This window comes from Balearica regulorum, chromosome Z (genome assembly GCF_011004875.1).
Source record: "Balearica regulorum gibbericeps isolate bBalReg1 chromosome Z, bBalReg1.pri, whole genome shotgun sequence".
NCBI classification, from domain to species: Eukaryota; Metazoa; Chordata; class Aves; order Gruiformes; family Gruidae; genus Balearica; species Balearica regulorum.
In genome coordinates this window covers 57,803,674-57,813,631 of record NC_046220.1, presented here as the reverse complement: position 1 = coordinate 57,813,631, position 9,958 = coordinate 57,803,674, and the positions used below count along the sequence as shown (strand labels likewise).

General features: G+C 47.6%; 1 protein-coding gene across 3 annotated transcripts in view; it reads left to right on the top strand.

The window, feature by feature from the left end:
• The first annotated feature begins 935 nt into the window (after positions 1-935).
• KANK1 (KN motif and ankyrin repeat domains 1) overlaps positions 936-9,958 on the top strand; it is a 130,369-nt gene continuing 121,346 nt past the window's right edge. Inside the window, exons 1-2 of one of the 3 annotated variants that reach the window (XM_075739485.1) lie at positions 936-1,144; positions 1,409-1,535. The gene's annotated coding sequence lies outside the window, so the exon portion shown is untranslated. The remainder of the gene's footprint in view (positions 1,145-1,408; positions 1,536-9,958) is intronic. The other 2 variants (XM_075739486.1, XM_075739482.1) reach the window with 2 other exon arrangements.

Below are 9,958 nucleotides of genomic sequence, written 5' to 3'. Positions count from 1 at the left end.
GCTTTAGAAACAGCCTGTTCTGGCCAGTAAAGATCAAGGCAAAAGTTTAAAAACACTGCTTCTAAGCTGAGATTCACAAAGCAATGCAGAGGGAGCTGATGCACGTTTTGCTATCCTCGGAAAGCCTTGGCTGAGGACCCCGTTCAGCCCCGCACAGCAGAATAGCAGGCAGCCACATTCTACCGAGGCTCTGACACTGAAAAACAGCATTTCACGTGGCAGCCCCCCGTGGGGAGTCCCAGTCCCTTGGCACCAGGCAGCGCCAGCCTTGACCAGGTATCAGATCTGACCCAAACCCTGCCGAGGCCAATGCTCCTTTCGCGGGCTTTGGATCAGTCCCTCCAGCCCGAGCACAGGGAAGACTCCAGCTAGGTTAGCCCAAGACAGGTTTTCCCAAAGATGCTGTGTTTCCGTTGCAGCCCCGACAGGGCAGGGAGCTCCCGCATCCCGGTGACCCGCTGACCCGGGCTGGTAGATGGAGGCGAGAAAACTCCTTTCTGCAGCCGCCGCCGGCCCTCGCCCTCCAGCGCATCTCCGGAGCTGCGTGGGGAAGACGTGCCGCGGCAGCCCACGCCACGCCGTGCACCCCCCTAAATCGGCCCAAAACTATCCTCCCCCCCCCCCCCCCTTCCGCTGTGTGGGTGAAGGGTTGCATGGGGGGATGCACTGGGGTGCGGAGGCACTGTTGGGGGGCTGGGGGGGAGCCCTGCCGAGGGTGCGGGAGGATTTGCGCTGTCGGAGGGGGCATGATCGGAGATCGCGGAGTTTGCACTGTCTGCGGGGGGCAGAGGACTTACTTGCGCGGGGGGGGGGGGGGGGGAAGGAGTTGCACTGCTGGGGGTGTGGAGGGATGGGCCTGGGCGGAGGGACGGCCCCGCTGGGGGTGGGGGGACGGGCGGGCCGGGGGTGCTAGCGGGGGGCTGGAAGCGCGCCTTGTTGATTTTGGGCAGCGCGCAGCCGCAGTGCGGGACGCCGGCGGGTACAAAGCGGTTGCAAGAGGAGTTTGCGGGCTCCCGGCGGTGCGGGCTGGCGGGGGGGCTGGAGTTTTGCGGGGCTTCCGAGCGCCCCACCACCACGACCACCACCTTCCTAACCCCCCCGCCGGCGGCCGCGACGGGACTCCGCCGGGACGCGGAGCACGGAGGTGAGTGGCGGGGGATGGGGATGGGGCGGGGGGCGCCCGGGGGGCCGCGGCGCTGCTGCCCATCTCGCTGGGAGGAGCAGCCCGCCCCGGGGGGAGCCGCTGGGTCCGTCCGGTGCGGGGAGCGGGCGGTCTGCCACGGCGCTGCCCCGCTGGCAGGAAGGCGGCGGTCCCGGTGGACAGCCAGCGGTACGCGAGGGTGTCGTGGAGAGGAGTTAGTACCGATACCCGCTGCCCGGCTGGAGAAAAATGCTTGATTTTGCCTAGGGGGCACGGACGAGGGTATCCTGTGCATCGCTGCATCCCGTCTCTACTTCGGAGCAGCAGGGGTGCATCCCGGCCCTGCCCTTCGCGCGGCGCTCGTCTGAGCGGTGAGCTCCTCGGAGCGGCCACGGTACGTCCACCGCAGATTTCGGCTGTTCCCCCCGACCTTGAGCGCTGGCTGCTTCCCCCTTGCCCGTCTGTGGATGGAAGTGCGGCGAGACGGGGTGGGGAGCATCTCTACAGGGGAGGCGGGGGGGGGAGGACCGGGTACCAGCCTGTGGGGAATGGGTCACATCCACAGCGGGAGTTGTGTTCATCGGTGCTTTGTTTAAATGGGGTATCTTGGATATAGTCTACCTGGTGAGCGGGCATTTTAAAAAGACAGTAGACAATTTTTTAATTTTTTTTTTTTTTTAGAGGTGGGAGGAGAGGTCTTGGGCTTTGCTGCTCTGCTTATGAATATGCTTTAACTAACATGGATCTCAAGAAGCTCTTAAAGACATACTGAAGTGTTTGAAAACCATCTTACTCTTTCTGAAACAAAGAACATTGTGAGGCCCTATAGCTTGATACACAATTATATGTAAAAAACTGATTTGAGCGTAATTACAAACCTCAGTAATGATAGTGACTTTCTTCTGACTTCTTTGGCCCTGGGTTTCACATTAGACCAACCTAAGTTTAACTTTCTTGTAGTGGTGTTAAGGCCAGGTGTAGCATGTTTTTTGTTAAATCAAAGCTCTCATTTAATTAACAGCAGAGCCCATCTAGCAGTTCTGTAGCTTAGTTAACAACCTTGCATCTTTGCCAGCAAGGAAAGGTGATCATGGCAATTTGCTGATTAAAAATATTGAATGTATTTTATTTCACCCCTTCTGGCAAGGTTACTGGATCTGATTAAAGGTTGTGTGGGTGCGTGTTGTGAGGGAAGGAAAATATGAGATAGATGAGAGGAGGCTAATCAGGTTAATGTGAGTTTCAGAAAGGCTGAACTAATTTGTTAAATGTCCAAGGCGTGCAAAGAAAGCCCTGACATTTTCATTGGGGAGGATTTTCAAGTCCTTGGGTCTTCAGTGCTGGAGTCAAATTTCCAAAGGGAGTGGGTGCCAGCTGGGCAGTGGTGCCAGCTGTCCTTCTGTCTCCACAGCAAGCAGCATCTTTGAAATCTTGTCTCTCTTCAGGCTGGGAACACCTGCCCCACAGTAGTGACCAGGTAAAATGAGATCTGACCCCCAAACTGTCCCCTCAGCAGAAGGGGAGGTGGTGTCCTGTGGCAGGGAGGCCTGGGTCCTTCCTCCAGCCATTTTGAGTGAAAGAGGTTGTAGCTTTGGTGTACAGGGCTGGAGGGGCAGTGTGTCTTGGGTGTGGGAGCTTGTTGCCTGAGCATCCCACACAAGCATCCCATGCAGTACTGGGGGTGGGGAAACACAGGTGACACCAGTGCTGGGGGGCAGCACTATCCCCCCTGCCCCCAGCAGCAGTGTAACTCCAGCTGCCAGAGAGCAGCTTGGGCAGAAGCGCAGGTGGATACAGGCTCTTGTGCCCTTCAGAATCTGTGACATTGCTGACCATGTGCTTGGTGGAATGTGATGTTATGCTGAACTCTTTGTTTCGTTTGTGTGATGTCACAGTGAGGTTTTTCCCTTTTTATTGCCAGAATGCTAACTAGATGGAAATTCATCAGTTGAGGTGGATTGTTCTCTAGTGGCAAACATGATCCTGCCATTTAAATAAATTACTGATGACCACTGTGGGTAACTTGGTGACAACTTACGTAGCACTCCAGCCTATATGGGGATCCCGAGTGTCGTAGTTTTTAAATTCATACAGACCTGTTTTCTTTTGAGATTAGGCTTTCCTATAAAATTGCACTGGAGAACTGAGAATAAAACTGGGTCCTTAGGTTGAAAACTGAATGTGGATTGGTTTTAGGTGGCAGTTTAACAGGTGTTTAAAAATCCGACCTCCTTGGGAGAGCTGGCAATGGATGCATTTCTCATACCGTGAATGACTTTTGTATGAGATGAGTCTGTTCAGTTGTTCCCTCTCAGTATCTGTTTGCCTTTTCCCACTCTGGCAGTTTTCTCAGGCTTGTAAGCCTCGGATACAGCTTGAGGTCTCAGTTTCTGCAGTGCCCTATATGTCTAAATAATAGATGCTGAAAGTGAAATGCAAATGTCTGAGTGAAGAATCTCTTTTGCAAATGTTGCAGAGCCACTGTGAAGAGCTGTCAGAAATGGGCAGCTGATTGTGCTTTTAGTTACTAAAGCATTAGTTGTTAATTGAGGACAGTTGCAAATTTTCTTGTGGTGTCAGCACCTGTTGTAGTGGTAGGTCATGGAGAAGGAGGGTTTTTTCTAGTCATTTAGCTAATGGAATTGACTAATGGGCCACAGTGGAAGTTTCAGGCGTCACTGCTTGGACTGTCTGATCCATCTGAATTTTCCTGTGCTCTTTAGAAAGGCAGGAAACACAGAACTTACAAAGTAGCTTGAAAGCTTATGTGTCTATACATGTGTGGGTATGAATTTTATCTAAATTTTTGTGGGTTGTGGCAAGATGACAAGTGTTAAGCTAATAAGTAGGTTACCATGTCATAGTGATGAAGAGAAGTTAATGTGGAATTGCAACATGAAGTAGCAGTGAACAACTTGTGAAAAGTTTTGATTCCACCTATAATCTTAAAGATGCAGCAGATGTAGTTTACAGATTGCTTGAAATGCCAGCTGTATTTTTTTACAGGATTTACTTGAAAAGTTTTTTGTTTGAGCTATATAAAAAGATATAAAAGTCACTATCTTTTTATGAACCTTGTGTAAGCACTGAAATAAGTTTGTCTTGACTAGAGATTCAGACTTATGATCAAACTTAAATGTGTTTGGTTCTGGTGGGAAATGATTCATTTTAAGTATCTTAATAGTATCTATTTGTGTGGTTGAATAATTTGCGGTGCTGTAAAAAGGCATTTAGGCATCTCATGGAGAAATCAGGGAAAGCACTTAGGCTTGTCAACTCTGACACTCCACAGTTATCTCTTGCTCCCATTATAGATGCTACATATCGAGGGGAAATAACATGCAAATTATGGGGCTGTTCCCAGCTGTCAAAAGTCTGGGACCTGAAGGGAAGTAATAATACATGTCAAGAATGAACAACCAGTATAATTGATAATTTTTTTGCAGTTTATATATTTTATGCAGATTACTCCTAACAGTGTTGTACTATGAATTGTACACTAATGTCTAGCTCATTCTGTAACGCTGAATGCTGCCAGTGTATTTTACTTCGGGAAACTGTGTCTGCAATCATGACAGTGGTGCGAGATTTACAGTTAAATCTGAATACTAGTTTAGGGCAAACTCTGCAAAATAGCAGAAAGATGTACGTGGAGATAGTCACTTCTTCAGTATTAAAGATGTACTTGCCCGTGATGAGGAAGCAGGAAATTATTTTTAAGGTGCTGTTGTGAATACCGAAAGTGCTTTCTGAGCTTTGCTAGGAATGAAAAGACTTCTGTCATTCAGGATGTATGGCCAGAGTGCCTGATCTCACTTCCAGGCTATCACAGGCCCTGGGCTGGTACCCCTGTATTAAGCCCAATGACTAGTTTGGCTGAAGCACAACTTAGAAGAAGGCATCCTGCTAGGCTTAAAATGCTCCCACAGGCTTCCCTTCGCAGTTAATGCCAATTTTTTGTCTCTTTCTGTGCTCAAAAATGTGCTTCTGATTTCTAATTAGAGCTGTACTGGGGAAGAACAGCTGGCAATTAAACATGAGTCATGAACGCATGTTTTGAATGTCCCTTTAATTCTTCAGAGATGTGAGTAGACTGAAGACGCAGGAGCCCGACGAGAGCAGTTGGAACTTAATTGTGGGTAAGCAAGTCTGTCAAAGTGAGTCTGGCCTTTTTATAAGTCAAACTGTTGTTTGCGTACTTGTTCTGTGTACAGGGTTCCTACTGCACGCGGGAGCCCAAACTAGAACAAGGTATCTGCCCTGATGGGTTGGAGGTTGTAACTGCGTTTCTGTGAAATGAGGTGTCTCCAGAAAATTGTCTGGTGAAGGTGATGGTGGGAGGAGGATGTTGGGCAGCAGTGGGGGTGTCCCAGCCTGTTTCTGGACTCGAGGATGGTGCCGCTGTGCCATTCCTTGTGCAGAGGGAGGTGTCTGTGCTGTCCTGAAGCACTGGAGTGTTGCTGCATGGCACGCAGAGCCCAGGACAAAGAAATGGCAGTGAGAGAAGAGTGTCTTTCATGCAAAGCACGGGCTGTTTCTCAAAGATGATTATGGGACTGGAGCATCTCTTGTATGAGCAAAGGCTGAGAGAGCTGGGTCTGTGTAGCCTGGAGAAGACTGAGAGGGGATCTCATCAATACTCATCAATATCTAAAGGGTGGATGTGTACGGGAAGGGGCCAGACTCTTGGCAGTGGTGCCCAGTGACAGGACAAGGGGCAACGGGCACAAACTGGAACACAGGAAGTTCCATCTCAATATGAGGAAAAACTCCTTCACTGTGAGGGTGACCGAGCACTGGAACAGGCTGCCCAGAGAGGCTGTGGAGTCAAAACCTGCCTGGATGTGATCCTGTGCAACCTGCTGTAGGTGATCCTCCTTTAGCAGAGGGGTTGGACTAGATGGTCTCCAGAGGTCCCTTCCAACCCCGACCAATCTGTGATTCTGTGATCTTCTCTGCAGCTGTGTATGCCATGACCTATAGGCATCTCTGACTTTGGCGGTGGTTGTTGTTGATTGATGTCCAGGAGGGCAGTAGGGGTACCTTGTTGGGTCTCTTGGTCAAATGTTCATAGCACCACACTTCCCAGGATGGATTGCTGGTCTGCTTTGGCTTGGTGATCTCTAAAACCTGCTTCATCGTGTGCCAGTGCTCTGAAGTAGAAGTTGCCCTTCTGGGCTGTATGTGCCCTGAGCTGTTGGGGGACGCTGGGGAACTACAGAAGTGTTTCATTGCAGCTGCTTTTGCAGAGCTGAAGTGCTGGCATTACTGTTGAGTTATTCACTGCGCAAACGTACTTGTGCCTTATCCCAAGGACCTGGGGTTTTCTTACTGATCTACCATCTTCTCTGCCCAAAGGGTGACCAGTGCAGTTACATGAAGCAGTAGTTCCCTGGCAGGAGTCGATTGCACTGATGCTGTGTTTTCCAAGGAGGCAAAACCAGTTGTAATGTTGGCTGTTGGATGAGGCGCCAGCCCTGGTAAGGCTGCTTTGTGCCGAGAGATTTTTGTACCAGAGGCTTTGAGAAATGTTCAGTATCCACGCACCTAAGACCGAGGGCTCATCTGTCCCTTACCTTATGGCTTGTGTGGGTCTGTAATTAGTAGACGTTGACTTTTAAGCCCTAAGTCCCTCAACTTTTTTTTTCCTGAAGACTTCAATTGGTATTCTGAAGTGTAGCTCCAGATAGGGCTGTCACCCACACAAGTGTCCAATTCTCTTGGCCCCACTGAGCTGGTAGCCTTTGTGGCTGCTGTGCAGTGATAATGACTTCTGTAGTGTGTGTGCGCACACATTTCAGCCCCCTACTTACATAGCTTGATCATCCCTCATTCTTGATGTAAGGAGAAGCACTGATTTAGCTTTTATGTGGCTTTTGTTATTTTACATAATTCCCCAGCCCCTTCCAAATACTGTTTGCTTGGTTTGTTAAAAACGAAGTGTTTTTTCAGAGCCTCTTTAATGATTTCTACATACTTCTGTGTTCTGCAGCGTCATTATTGAGGAGGGTGCTGCCCAGATTGACCTAGATTTTGCATCGTGAATTCCTAAAGTGGTGTCAGAACTGTTTCTGTTTTATTTGGCATCCGTATGAGCCTCCACACCTCCTGGCTCCCTCCCATTCACTGCAGCTGCCCGTGCCACAGGGGCCTTACAGGGGCCTCAGGTAGGCAGTAAATCTGTGCCCAGCTGAAAGCAGCAAGCTCTCCTCTTGCACTTTTGCTGCCGCTTCTTTCTTCTAATATTTATGTGGCTGTGGGATGAAACAGATTGGAGCGCTGATCTGGCTGGAAACTAACCTGCCAAAATACCCCCCCAGGGTATTCTCTGCATGCACAGCGTCCCACGTGCTGTGCCAGCATAGCAGGAGAGGGTGGGAAGCCTCTCAGTGGCAGTGTGGGGTTGTGTCAGAAATTAATAGGCATGAAATCATGGTACTATGATTCCCTCTTGAGCCTGTAAACTGTTGGAAACCAATGTGACTTGTTCTAAAATTTGGTGCATTAGGACCATCTTGGCACACAATGATCAGAAGCATCCTACTCTGTTGGTGGGATTGGGAAAGCTTCTTGCCTTGCATTTCATATTCATGCATGTCACCAGCCTGCAACTTCTTGCCTCAAAGATGGAAGAGTTTAGTTTAAAACAGTGATTTCCCCTGAGTTATTCTGACTCTTTCCCTTTTTTTTTTTTAACTGGAACTGTTTTCCCAGTTTAACAGCTGGGAGTCTCCCCTGGAGTGAGACAATGTCAGGGGTTGAATGTGTTTGTTTAGGTGCATAAACACGGCTGTGCATGGTGGGGCTTCTGCCACAGTGTTTTCATTCACTTCATGAGCTGTTAAATGAGAAAAGGATGGGGCTCATTCCTGAGCTGTTTTGGAACAGCTGTGTCAAAAAAAAAAACCCCAAAACCCCAAGGGCTTCAGACAATAGTGAACTCTCTGCAAATGTTGCTCTTTTCATCCCTGTCTCAGCATATGGTGATGCAGGGGATCTCCAGGAGTTACTCCAGACTAATCTGGTTTGGACAGAGAAAGAAAGATACATGATTGTTTTTTGTGTCTCTTCGGTATTTCTCCAGAGAATTTGCCAAGAAGTGCAGTGATTGGAGGGGAAAAAATTATCTTTGGATTCAGACTAGAGAGCCTTTCTATTTTTGGCTTTTGTGTGCTTTAAAATTAGAGTATAAAAAGTACAAGGGACATGGCCCATGCATAATTATGAAATGAAACAATATTGCAGAGTTTGTTTCAATTTCCAGACTTCTGACAGAAGAGGAATTGGAATGAAAGGGTTGATAGGTCTTCTCTGTTTTGCAGCTTGGCAAAGGCAGTTTAAGGCTTTGGGTTTTTTCTCACCAGTGCTTTGTTATTAACCCAGCTGCTAGTAGACAGATTGTACTGTTTCAACTCCTTTTTGGTATCCTTGCAAAGTTATTAGGTAGATATATTAAGACATAATCCGCTTCCCACTGCAATCCAGTGTTTGGAGGGCTGCACTAGAGCAGAGCCTTGCTTTTTTCCCTCAGTGGGTGTACCTCAATAGACACAGCAAAATATCTGCTGAGAGATGATGTTTAGTTCAGTTGAATCTTTCTTCAGAGTAGAAATTGATGCTGGGGTCAATTATACTGCATGGTGGTTTGTGAGTTTGTTAGGGTTTTTTAGCAGAGCACTTTAATGGATAATGACTTGTCTGTTGGAATCTGCCTTTTCACTCCAATTACCCATGGGTAGACCAAGATGTATCTGCAGTTCTGCAATAGATAGCTTCAATGTGCATTGTTTACGTTTCAGATACCGAACCAGGGTGAAAATTGGGCTGTTCATACATTGTGATCTGTCATGTAGCTGAGTGTGACTGTGCATCCCTTCAGGCCCCATTAGCATGAGTTAGCTTTGTAATTGGGTTTCTGGGGCAAATGGGGACAGGAAGCAGAAGTAATTTGGCAGGCTAGGCTTAGCTTTTTTGTTCCGTGTGGTGTAAGTGCACAGAAAAGCAGAAGTAAAAGATGGGTGTGGAATAGCTGGAGAAATCCTAGCAAAGTGGAGGAGAGTTGTCAAAACTGCATATGGACGTTAAGGAATATTGCACAGCTATACCAAGGTGGGACTTTACAGCTGTATCAAAGTAGGATTTCTATAGCTCTTCTAGGCTTTTTGGAACCCTTCTCTTGCTCTCTTAAACCTGCTCTGTGTTTTCTGGCTTTCTGTCCATCTGGCAGTAACACTTTGTCTTGTAGAGACTGGCAAGCCAAAATGGGCTTGCTGACTGAAGAGCAGTTGTCACTCAGTTTTGAAACCACTTCACAATGAAGATGTTAATAGAAATGTAAGTTTTAAATTTGCTCTAAACTCTGTTCATAATCTCCAGTTTTCTATAAACAAACCACAAAGCAGAAAGTCTCCATTTTTTACTGTGATTTCTACAGTTTCAGCCCTTCGACAGTTTTGCTGAAAAGCCAGTTTTGGTATTTTTAAAAAAAGAACCACAAACAACCAACAAAACAAACAAACTTTAAAATGTTAGGGTTCTTGAGCAGGAGAGTCAGGTTTGGGGCTTTTTTTAAAGGCATTAAAAGTCATCTGGCTCTTTTCAAGTATTCAGTGTTGATTTACATGAGTGGAATTAGAATTAAGCTGCTTCATGGTACTTTTTAGAAACTACACATTTTTCAGTAAACAACTTTGCTTTTAAAACAACAGTCTTTATCCCAGACTAATCTTAAGACTTGCAAAAAGCAACACAAGAAGAGATTTTTAGTTTAAGTTCCACTCCTTCCTGGCATGTGGTGTTGAACTTGTTCTTAAACTC